A 13,068-nucleotide genomic window follows, 5' to 3' on the forward strand; every position below is an offset into this window, starting at 1 on the left:
ATTATATGTTGTGTATATTATATATTATTATATATTTATTTAATATACCATCATTAAAATATATATAAATACTCATAGTTTTATTTTTTCATTATTTTTAAACAAGGTAAAAAATAGATGCCTTGTTTGGATTCCAAAAACAATATATGTATTATTTATTGTATACAATATATGTATTATTTATCGTTTTATATTATTTAAGTGTGTAAGACCAAAATTTTTGAAAAAGGTTATCATGAACTAATTTTAAATTTAATATTTTTGTAGTTTTAATGTTAGAAATTTTTTTATTAAAGATAATTAAAATAAATTTTAATTAATTACATTTAAAATAAATTAAGATCTCTATTCAATTTTATAATTATTGAGTTATTTTTTATATTTAAATTATAACGTTAGTAGTTATGAAATAATAAAAATTTTATATGATTTAATTTAAATAATTAATATTTTTATAATTTAATATTTTAAATTTTAGAAATAAAAAAAATTAATCTTATTATCTTGTAATTTTAATTAAAGTAGTTGATTTTAAAGTAATTAATATTTTGATACAACAAATAATATTTTAAAATAATTTTTAAGAATTTAATTAGGGTTCAAATTAATATCTTATGTCCCAAATTTATTCAAATTATCCTATTCTAATTAAACCCAAAAATCCCCAAATCAAACTCTATTTTTTATCTAATCCTAATCCTAATTTGGCCTAGTCCTAACCCTAGCTACCCAACCCCCCTCTCACACTCTTCCCCACTCACACACACGCACACCAGCAACAACACACACAGTAGCAGTGAAACAGAAAACAAAGAAAGAAAGGGAAGGGGAAAGCAGAATCAGGGAAGGGGAGAAGAGAGGGAGATCTGAGAGACGAAAGATTCAGAGAGGATGGAGACGCCGTCATCCTTGTCGCCGTTTGTGGAGCCGCGAGGAGTGTCGCTGTCGAAGCCACGCCGTTCGTCCCTGCCCAGTCGCCGTTCTGCCGTCCATCAACCACGTTCCGTCGCCTGAGAAGAACCATGAAGATGAGAGAGAGCTCGTGTGCGAAAGGTAGCGGCGCTGTGCCTCCGTCACGCCACTATCACCGTCGAACTGCTTTGCTGTTGCTAGCTCTGTCACGACTAATCTGCCGCCGCCACTGTTAGAGTTTGTCACCGCCACTTTTGCCAATGCCGGCGAGCACGAAGAGAGAGAGAGATAGGAGTTTTCATAGCAGAGAGAACGTGACAGGGGAGCCCTTGTTGAAGCTAGTCACTGCCGCTGAGATGCCATCGCTGCTGCCTCCATTTCCGCCACAGATGCCCTCGGTGCTGCCACTAGAAGGTCGTCGGAATTAGTTAGAGCTGCCGTTCTGATTCTGCTCTGTTTCGGTTGATGTCATCGTCGCCGTTCTGGTCGCCAAAGAACTATCCTTGGAGCCGCCACTGTCCTGGTGAGGTTTATCCCTATTTCTATTATTCTGTTGCCACTATGAAGGTTGTTGTTAAAGTATTTATGTTGAATAAACCTGTTACAGTGAATTACTCCGCTGCCGCCGCCATTGGAGGTAGGTGTCGTTGGTTGTGTTCGAAAGAATGAAGCTGTTGCGTTGCTGGTTGCGGCTCAGCCAATCGTCACGTCCCAACCGCGCCTTCAATTTAGTTTCTGCAAAATTTGAAAGTTGAGGTAGGGCCTTTTTAGAAAACTACACTTTACGAATTGAAATTATTATATATGGATATTTATGTGAGAAAATGTATCTTTGAGTGATTATATAAGTCTTATGTATTGTTGGTTGTCTTGAATGAGTATAAATGCTGGTTTGGCTGGGTTATTGTTCGATTTTGTGAAACGAATTATTCTTGAAATTCTTCTTTAAAGTTATTTTGTAAAAGCTTTGAAATCGAGTATACCCTGTTAGAAATTGATTTGAGTTTGAATTGGTGCTCTTGAAATCTGATAATGATGCACTTTTGGAAAAAACTTGAGTTTGAACTGATTTGATTTGGAACCCGATAAAGAGGGTTGCAGAATGGTTTGGTTGGGACTTGGAAAGGGTGGCAGAGTCCATGTTTTAGGTGAGGTGCTGCCGAAATTTCTGTGAAAATCCAAGAATTCTATTCGAAATGTCATTTGGAGAGTCATGAGTCTAAGACTTGTACTATTTTACTTGAACTATTTACAAAGGTGATGAATTGTGTTTCAAAATGAAATATTGAAAAGAGAACTATGATTCAGCTTTGTTTCTTAAGAAAAGTATTTTTACTTTTGGATACAAGACATTTAGAAGAAGCTTGTGTCGTAAGCTATTTTAAAGGTGAAAAGGGTTTATGTCTTTGAAATTAGCTTGAGGAGTTCAATTGGAGGAGTTTCAGTGGTTTTGAAAGAATCTGAATCTTGATTGATAAACCTTATTTTTATGACGTTTTGGGAAAAGTTTAAAGTATCCTTTAAATTTCTGGTTTAGAAAACTAAAATGATTTCTGAGTCGGTAGAAACGTTTCAGATTTTTAACATAGGGTTGAAATTGGTTTTAGTTTAAGTAGGAGAAAGGATTTTTAAAATGTGGTTGGAGTAACTGATTTTTAGCATGAGGATTTTTAAAAGGGACTCCTCAACCTTCTACCCAATTTCTCGATGCAACAAGAGAAGAACTCCTCAACCTCAATTGTCCGCACCATGGTTTCATCACGAAATCAGAAAAGGGATTTTTAAACCTCTAAATTAATCTATACTACGACTACAATAGCTAATGAGGTATTTATAACCTCTTATTAGGTTAAAACAAAGAAAACCCTAAAGCCCATAAATATAAGGCCCAATCTAGTAATTAAATAAACAAAATCAAAATATATCAAATTAAATTAAAACATTCTAAAAATATAAACTAATATCTTCTAAACAACACTTAAACTCTTCATATCATGAACATTTGAAGTACGTATCATTCTTCTCCTCTTCAAAAAAGATTCGTCCTCGAATCTTGTAGGTGAAAAAAATAGTATATAAAAAGGACAATAATTACAAGGAAGATAATTTCTTTTTTTGTTTTTTTTTCTTTTTTTTGCACTGTATGCTTTTTTATTTTTTTAAACAATAAAATCAACAATAATGACAAAACAATAATGAAATACAAACGGAAAATAAGAACACAAGAACTTAAAGAAAGATGCGACAGATTCTGGACTCTCTTTTTTTATGATAAAAGAAGAACAGATATAGATTAATAAGAATTAATCTAATACCTGAGCTCTGATACAAAATGATAAAAAAAAATAAACAAAAAGATAAGGATTCAAGCTAAATAAAAAAGACATATTGAAATTGAAATAAAAACAGAAAGGATAGATTGAAATTGAGTACAAAGAGAATAACTCTACTTTCTACCAAATTTCTTGACACAACAAGAAATGGACTCCTCAACCTAACTTGTCAATGCCATAGTTTGGAAATTGAATCGAAGGGACTCCTCAACCTTCTACCCAATTCCCCGATGCAACAAGAGAGGGACTTCTCAACCTCAATTGTCCACACCATGGTTTCATCACAAAACCAAAAAAGGGGTTTTAAAACCTCTAAATTATTCTATACTACGATTACAATAGCTAATGAGGTGTTTATAACATCTTATTAGGTTAAAACAAAGAAAATCCTAAAGTCCATAAACATAAGGTCCAATCTAGTAATTAAATAAACAAAATCAAAATATATCAAATTAAATTAAAACATTCTAAAAATATAAACTAATATCTTCTAAATAACACTTGAACTCTTCATATCACGAAAATTTGAAGCACGTATCAGTATGGTTTAAATTCTATTCTTATTCTTATTTATTCAAATAAAGAAAATTAAGGTTTTACAGATTTTTAAATGAATTTAAGCAAATGAGTTATGTTATTTTCCCCTAAAGTCTTGAGACTCTGCCGAGGAACTTTTGTTACCAAATCTGTTTTAGAATGAATTATTTTGAATCTCTCGGAAAAAGGCTTTTGATTTGGTGTAGTTCCTGAAATGGTTGGAAAGATGCTGTGGAGAGTGGCCTTATTTTAAAAAGGGGAATTTATTTTTGAGAAAAAGTGGCTTATGGGCCTGAAATGATTTGAGAAGTGAGAATTTTAAAGCCAAGGCTGAAAAGAATCGATTTTTGATTTTAAAGTAAAGTGAATTGAGAAAAAGTGATTTATGGCTTGAATGATGATTTTATGAGTTTAATGATGTTGGATGGTGGAAGTGCTATTATGTTATGAGCCGGAATGGTTGTATATGATAATGAATTATGGCTGATTGTGAAATACGTTATGAGCCAGATGGATGAGTATGAATAATGGATGATTATTGAGTTGATAAAGTTATTGTTGCACTTTCAATTATCTAAGATACGAGTTTCCCTAGGTAAAAGCAGTGGCTAGCCACCACGTGCTCCAGGTTGAGACTCGATACTCTGCTGACCTTATGTCGTAAGTGTGGTCGGACACTGTGAAAGTTCCGGATGAGCTCGCCCCCGTGAATAAACACCAGTATGGGTGTTGTATGATTATGATTATGATTGTTAATAACTCGAGTTGGGGATGCACGATAGAGGGACAGTCCAATGGCTAGCTACCAGGACTTGTCGGGTTGCCTTTATAACCAACAGATGAGACTCATCAGCCACTAGGACAGGCATTCATCGTATGCATCTATGTGACATTGTTTAGGTGTGCATATTGTAATTGGTTTGCCTATGTGATTAATTGTGTTTAATTGCTAATTGCCCTACTTGAAGTAACTGCTTAATTGTGCTTGAACCTTTTACTTGTGTTTGTGACTGAAAAGTTGGTTGTATTGTGATGGATTGGCTGCTGTTTGGATTACTTGGGTCTAGGGCCGTAGTTGATTATGAGATGGGCCGAAGGTTGTATTTGGTTTTGTGTTTTTGGTTTGGAAAAGTTTGGAAAAACTAAACTGGTTTAGCATAGGTTTAATGAACCTATGCTTGGAATAGCTTGGTCATTCATACTGTATAAGAAAGACTTTCAATAAGGCTTTTAATTTATTTTATTGAGGAATTAACAGTTTTCTCTTTCAGAAAGGATTTTGGATTTTGATATTAAACCTTTGGTTTTGAAAAGATGCATAAGACAGTTATTAATCACTGTAATGGTTTTATCTTCATGTATCCTATTATAGTAATTCTGCAACCCTATAGTGAGAACCCTTTCGAGGACGATGTTCTCACTCCCCTACATGTGTTTCCTTTTCAGGATATGGATGAGGAAGTCACGAAGAGTCTATTCTGTTTTCTGTTTATATGATATATTGTATTGTTTTAGATATTATGTTTTCCCTCACCTTTATATTTATACATTCTGTAAGAGGGATAGGAATTGTATTTGTTAATACTTCTAAAAATTATTAATATATATATATATATATATATATATATATATATATATATATATATATATATATATATATCCTTTGCAAATTGTGATATTAGTATGGATGTATGTTTTGAAAAATTCCGTGTAAGTTTTAAACAGGCTCATATTTATATATTAAATACTCTTAGAGTTGTCGTAACACCAGAGCTATCAGAGTCGCGCAGCCGGAAGCGTAAGCTTTAATAGTTAGGGTGTTACAAAGTGTATAGTATTGTACAAATTACAATATTGATTTAATATACAATACTATTGTGTGTATAATTTTATTTCTTGTTTTTCATAATTTTACATTACAAGAAAAACACCTATTTAACCACATTTTTTTTAAACTATATTTAAAAAGCATAGTCTATTCATAGAATAGGGTATACTTTTTTCCGTGTTACACCCTTTTATGAGAGAATAAGAAACATAATTGTGGCATCATTTAAAAAGTGTAGCCTTAAATACAATAATTACTTATAAAGCGTAGTCTTATATTGATATCTATAAGTACACTTTTCGCACAAAAAATAGCGCTTTTAAAAAGTAACATATTCTTTATGTTTTGGCACTTCAAAATTGTTTACTAATATATTCATGTATACTTAATGAATTTTGTTTTAGATTTTGCTACATAAACAATAACTTTTGTAAACAATGAGTTCTAGAATTAACCCAAAAAATAAAAAAAAAACACTCTACCTCCCAAATTATCTCCTAAACATTAACATAGATAACCATCTATACATCTAATGAATTGAACATCTAGTCATTGTTAACTGTGCATGAGTAAATTGAATCAAAAGAAATAACTATCCAATTAAAAATAATCAACATAATCATCTGCATACCTATTAAATTGAACATCTGACCTATCTATTATTGACATTGTTTAGTATTCTCGTTATCTACCTATACTTTTTTCTTTTGTTTTTCTTTTCAGAAACCGTCCTCCTTCAGAAACCCGTGCCCTGCTCCTCCTCTTTCAGAAAGCTTCACGCCGTTTTCACACCACCACCACTCACTGTCGCCCTTCTCCTTCGTCTTCACCTTTGGTCACCCTCACTCACCATTGCTCACCACTCACCACACCGCTCTTCATCTTGTTCACCTTCGCTCACCACTCACTGTCACCGCTCCTCAACTTCTTCACCGTCGCTCACCACTCACCGAGACATTGAAGTTCTTCTCTCTCTCTCTCTCTAAAAGAAAAACCCTAGCCGCTGCTCTCTTCTTCAAACCTGGTCCACCCGCCATCCCTACTCCTACTACTCCAGTGTTGTCGCAGCACGTCTTTATCGTCGCGTTGTGTCGCCTCTGTCCCATGGCCGTTGTCTATTCCAGTTCTGTCGCCTGTGCTCCACTGCTCCCTCTCCCTCATCTCGATTTGAGTTCTGGCCCTCATCTGAGTTTGAATTCCGTCTGTTATTTTTTCTTGTTTTTATTGTGTTATTGTGATTTAATTGGTTGTGTTGTTGCTGTGTAACTTATAATGTTCCTGTTGGTGTTGTGAATCTGAATAACAGAGAGTGATGACATATTGATTCTAAATATGAATATTATTGATTAAGAGAAAAGTAATAATTAGAGGACATGTACTGAAAAATTTATGTTAAATCTGAATATTATTAATTCTTTCTTCCTTTGTTAGAGTCTATTTCAATAGCAAATAATGCATGCTGGGATATTAGAGAACTTGCAGTTAAGGTATGTTAATATTATGTGCTACACTCTGATTAAATTTTGTAGAACTGTATTGAGGCTAAAATCTAATTGGCTTAGTCAGAGTTATGTGCATAATGTAGTTTTAAACTGTTTGTTTCAAAAGCTAATTAGGACAAATGGCTCTACTCTTTGTGATTGTTATTTGACTGTTATCTTTTAAATTTTCACTTATGTATTTTTGTCTTATGAAATTTTATAACAATATCATTGTTTTAGTTCTAATAAGTTTCAATTTATTTATATATTTAATTTGCATCTTTTATATGGTTGGAATTTTCTAAGTTTTGTCAGAGTTCTATGCATTCACTAAATTTTCTATGATATGCGACAAATTTCAGAAAGCATGTTATTTATCTAAACTGACCAAGAGTTGAATGTCACTCTTGTTAGACATTCGACTTTGGATATCTTTGAGGAAATCATTATTGCTCCAACTCCTTATTTTGGAATAGATTCCTGTAGTTGTACTTTGGCCTTCCAGTTGATTTTTTTCTTTGTAGATTTCTATCTTGAGGGTAAAACTTTAATGTGACATTTCTCCGTGAACAAGAATTTGATGTATTAAGTATTAATTGGAAAGAAGAGACAAAGCTATGCAAGGTTTACTACAGATTTAGTTCTTGGCTGAATAAGTTATAACTATGTTTTCCTTGTTTATTCATGTATATACATTGTGGTTCATTCATATTTAAAGAAGTAAATAAGAAGCCGAATGTTTAGAATCAAAATCCTATTTGAAGTTGCATATGCATTTTGGCTCAAGTTGCTGGATGTAGAGGATAGACCTTATTATGCTTTTTTTTATTACCTTACAAGTCACTAGAGACATATTTCAGCTTAATCATCCAAGCAAAATTTAGTCCTTTGCGCATAAAAGAACTCTTAACAAAGAAAGTGGAAGAAGAAAAAGAATGGACAGTAGCTACAATCGTAATATTTGTTCTAACCTTAAAAATTGTCTCAGAACTTCTGGTGTGGCTATTGCTAACACATGGCTTCTAAAATACGTAGGTAACGAGCAATTAGACCAGTCTGATGGCTTTATGTCGTAGAGTGTATACCCATGCTCATGATTATCGCATCAATTCTATTTCAAATTACAAGTAATTTAGGTTTTGTTCGTATTTTTTGTCATTATATTTCTCCTCATGCAGTCTTGTTTTAAAGATGACATTCCTTCTGATCTATTGTTTAATTTTGTTATTATTGCCTTGTGTATTCCTGAAATTTGATGAAATTTGGATGATGGTATTTTTTTTCTTCTCGTGACAGTGAAACTTTCATATCGGGTGATGATTTGCAAATAAGCCTTTGGAACCTAGAAATTAGCAATCAAAGTTTCAATATTGTTGATGTAAAGCATGCAAATATAGAGGATCTGACTGGTAAGCTTTCACTGCTATATTTTTATGCCATTGTGAAATTATTTGTAGTGGTAACTTGGTATGCTTTACCTAGTTAAAGGAGTAATAACTTGAGTTGTAGTTATTTGATAAGTGTTCATTTTGTGTGTGCAAACTTAGCTAGTCTAGATCACTGATGAGCGGATAATTTATACGCTTTTTTGCATTGTTTTTAGTATGTTTTAGTTAGTTTTTATTATATTTTTATTAGTTTTTATTTAAAATTCAATTTTCTGGACTTTACTATGAGTTTGTGTGTTTTTCTGTGATTTCATGTATTTTCTGGCTGAAATTGAGGGACCTGAGCAAAAATCTGATTCAGAGGCTGAAAAGGACTGCAGATGCTATTGGATTCTGACCTCACTGCACTCGAAGTGGATTTTCTGGAGCTACAAAAGCCCAATAGGCGCGCTCTCAATTGCGTTGGAAAGTAGACATCCTGGGCTTTTCAGCAATGTATAATAGTCCATACTTTGCTCGAGATTTGATGGCCCAAATAGGCGTTTCAAGTCAGCTCAAGAATTCTGGCGTAAAACGCCGGAACTGGCACAAGAATGGGAGTTAAACGCCCAAACTGGCACAAAAGCTGGCGTTTAACTCCAAGAAAAGTCTCTACATGAAAATGCTTCAATGCTCAGCCCAAGCACATATCAAGTGGGCCCGGAAGTGGATTTTTATTTCATTTACTCATCTTTGTAAACCCTAATCTACTAGTTCTCTACAAATAGGACCTTTTGCTATTGTATTAGACATCTTTTGATCACTTTAGATCTATAATCATCTTTGGACGTCTATTTCTTAGATTATGGGGGCTGGCCTCTCGGCCATGCCTAGACCTTGTTCTTATGTATTTTCAACGGTGGAGTTTCTACACACCATAGATTAAGGTGTGGAGCTCTGCTGTACCTCGAGTATTAATGCAATTACTATTGTTCTTCTATTCAATTTAGCTTATTCTTGTTCTAAGATATTCATTCGTACCCAAGAACATGATGAATGTGATGATTATGTGACGCTCATCATCATTCTCACTTATGAACGCGTGCCTGACAACCACTTCTGTTCTACAAGCAAACAAGGCTTGAATGTTTATCTCTTAGATTTCTTAACTGGAATCTTCGTGGTATAAGCTAGAATTGATGGTGGCATTCAAGAGAATCCAGAAGGTCTAAACATTGTCTGTGGTATTCTGAGTAGGATTCGAGGATTGAATGACTGTGACGAGATTCAAACTCGCAATTGTGGGGCGTTAGTGACAGACGTAAAAGAATCACTGGATTCTATTTCGACATGATCGAGAACCAACAGCTGAATAGTCGTGCTGTGACAGAGCGCGTTGAACATTTTTACTGAGAGGACGGGACTGTAGCCATTGACAACAGTGATGCCCAATATACAGCTTTCCATGAAAAGGAGTAAGAAGGATTGGATGAAGACAGTAGGAAAGCAGAGAGACGGAAGGGACAAGGCATCTTCATACACTTATCTGAAATTATCACCAATGAATTACATAAGTATCTCTATCTTTATTTTATGCTTTATTCATAAATCATCTATAACCATTTGAATCTGCCTGACTGAGATTTACAAGATGACCATAGCTTGCTTCATACCAACAATCTCCGTGGGATCGACCCTTACTCGCGTAAGGTTTATTACTTGGACGACCCAGTGCACTTGCTGGTTAGTTGTGCGAAGTTGTGATAAAGAGTTGAGATTGCAATTTTGCGTACCATGTTGATGGCGCCATTGATGATCACAATTTCGTGCACCAAGTTTTTGGCGCCGTTGCCGGGGATTGTTTGAGTTTGGACAACTGACGGTTCATCTTGTTGCTTAGATTAGGTATTTTTCAGAATTTTTAAGAATGAATTCTAGAGTTTCAAGGTGATGTTCTTATCATCACCAAAGCTGATTGATTCTCATCAATTTAGCTCTTGAATGCAATGTCCTGCTGAAGCTTGGCTAGCCATGTCTAATTTCTTTAGACTGAAGCTTTAGACTAACATTGCATGATTCCTGGAATTCTTATTAAAAATTTTGAATCTCTTTATTTTCTTCTTCATATAATTTTCGAAAAATCCAAAAAAATACAAAATCATAAAAATAAAAAATATATTTTATGTTTTTTGTTTGAGTCTAGTGTCTCATTTTAAGTTTGATGTCAATTGCATGTTTCTATTCTTCTTGCATTTTTCGAATTCATTCATGTGTCTTCATTGATCTTCAAGTTGTTCTTGATGATTTCCTTGCTCTGATCTTTAAATTCTCTTGTCTTGAGTGTTTTGTTGTTTCTCATATGCATTCTCAATTTGTTAGTGTCAGTAGTATACAAGCTTCTAAGTTTGGTGTCTTGCATGCATTGTTTATTTGATTCTAGTTGCATTTTGATTATTCCTCATCATTGAAAATTCAAAAAAAAATTTTCTATTTGTGTCTTTTCTAGTCAATAATACAGAGAATTGAAAATTCAGAACATGCAGCAGAGAAATCACACAGAAAAAGCTGGGCGTTCAAAACGCCCAGTGAAGAAGGAAAACTGGCGTTTAAACGCCAGCCAGGATACCTGGCAGGGCGTTTAACGCCCAAAAGGGTAGCATTTTGGGCGTTAAACGCCAGAATGGATACCATTCTGGGCGTTTAACGCCAGGATGGCACAAGAGGGAAGATTTTATTTTTAATGCAAATTTTTTCAAGTTTTCATAATTTTTCAAAATCAAATCTTTTTCAAATCATATCTGTTCAATCATATATTTTCAAAATCAATTTCTTTCCATTTTCAAAAATAGTTGCTAACAATTAATGATTTGATTCAACATTTCAAGTATGTTGCCTTTTCTGTTAAGAAATGTTTAATGTTTGAATCATATCTTTTCTTGTTAGCCAAGTCATTGATTTTAAAAATCAAATCTTTTTAAATTGTTTTTCAATCATATCTTTTCAATCAAATCTTTTTAAAACCATAACTTTTCAATCATATCTTTTTAATCACATCTTTTTCAAAATAGTTTTCAATCATATCTTTTTGATTTCTAATTTCAAAATCTTTTTCAAATTTCACTTAATTTCTTTCCCAATCTTAGTTTTCGAAAATCAATTACCATTTTTTAAAATTTCTTTTAATTAATTCACTTTAATTTTCGAAGATTTCTTTCCCTCTTCTCACATCCTTCTATTTATGGACTAACACTCCTCCTCAAGGAATCTCTATACTGTGACATAGAGGATTCCATATTTTCTTGTTCTCTTCTCTTTCATATGAGCAGGAGCAAAGACAAAAGCATTCTTGTTGAGGCTGACCCTGAACCTGAAAGGACCTTGAAGCGAAAGCTAAGAGAAGCTAAAGCACTTCTCTCTGTAGAAGACCTAACAGAAATCTTCAAACAAAAAGAAGACATGGCAGCCGAAAACAACAACAATGCCAACAATGCAAGGAAGGTGCTGGGTGACTTTACTGCACTTACTCCCGACTTCTATGGGAGAAGCATCTCTATCCCTGCCATTGGAGAAAACAACGTTGAGCTTAAGCCTCAATTAGTTTCTCTAATGCAACAGAATTGTAAGTTCCATGGACTTCCATTGGAAGATCCTCATCAGTTTTTAGCTGAATTCTTGCAAATCTGTGACACTGTCAAGACCAATGGGGTTGACCCTGAGGTCTACAGATTTATGCTATTCCCTTTTGCTGTAAGAGACAGAGCTAGGATATGGTTGGACTCACAACCTAAAGAAAGCCTGAACTCTTGGGAAAAGCTAGTCAATGCCTTCTTGGCAAAGTTCTTTCCACCTCAAAAATTGAGTAAGCTTAGAGTGGAAGTCCAAACCTTCAGACAGAAGGAAGGTGAATCCCTCTATGAAGCTTGGGAAAGATACAAACATTTGATCAGAAAGTATCCTTCTGACATGCTTTCTGAATGGAGCATCATAGGTATCTTCTATGATGGTCTGTCTGAACTGTCCAAGATGTCATTGGATAGCTCTGCTGGAGGATCTCTTCATCTGAAGAAGAAGCCTACAGAAGCTCAAGAACTCATTGAAATGGTTGCAAATAACCAATTCATGTACACTTTTGAAAGGAATCCTGTGAACAATGGAATGAATTAGAAGAAAGGAGTTCTTGAGATTGATACTCTGAATGCCATACTGGCTCAGAACAAAATATTGACTCAGCAAGTCAATATGATTTCTCAAAGTCTGTCTGGAATGCAAGCTGCACCAGGCAGTACTAAGGACGCTTCATCTGAAGAAGCAGCTTATGATCTTGAGAACCCATCAATGGAAGAGGTGAATTACATGGGAGAACCCTATGGAAACACCTATAATTCTTCATGGAGAAATCATCCAAATCTCTCATGGAAGGATCAACAGAGACCTCAACAAGGTTTCAACAACAATAATGGTGGAAGAAACAGGTTTAGCAATGGCAAGCCTTTTCCATCATCTTCTCAGCAACAGACAGAGAATTCTAAGCAGAGCCACTCTGACTTAGCAACCATGGTCTCTGATCTAATTAAAACCACTCAAAGTTTCATGACTGAAACAAGGTCCTC

The 13,068-nt window shown here is 34.3% G+C and overlaps 1 long non-coding RNA gene and 1 other non-coding gene across 6 annotated transcripts; one reads left to right on the forward strand and one right to left on the reverse strand.

Annotated features, from left to right (window-relative positions):
- The first annotated feature begins 685 nt into the window (after positions 1-685).
- Positions 686-9,463, forward strand: LOC112697093 (uncharacterized). Of its 5 annotated transcripts, XR_011862526.1 has the most exons (4): positions 760-1,435; positions 1,520-1,668; positions 7,042-7,097; positions 8,388-9,463. It is a non-coding gene; the product is annotated as an uncharacterized lncRNA (long non-coding RNA). The 5 variants fall into 5 exon arrangements; XR_003151068.3 differs by lacking the exon at positions 7,042-7,097 and having other exon boundaries at positions 686-1,435; XR_003151069.3 differs by lacking the exons at positions 7,042-7,097; positions 8,388-9,463 and adding an exon at positions 6,334-6,996 and having other exon boundaries at positions 834-1,435.
- A 2,856-nt stretch (positions 9,464-12,319) lies between these two features.
- LOC112700606 (small nucleolar RNA R71) lies at positions 12,320-12,427 on the reverse strand. The gene has a single exon (XR_003153512.1). It is a non-coding gene; the product is annotated as a small nucleolar RNA R71 (small nucleolar RNA).
- Positions 12,428-13,068: the final 641 nt, after the last annotated feature.

This window comes from Arachis hypogaea, chromosome 6 (genome assembly GCF_003086295.3).
Source record: "Arachis hypogaea cultivar Tifrunner chromosome 6, arahy.Tifrunner.gnm2.J5K5, whole genome shotgun sequence".
Classification (NCBI taxonomy): Eukaryota; Viridiplantae; Streptophyta; class Magnoliopsida; order Fabales; family Fabaceae; genus Arachis; species Arachis hypogaea.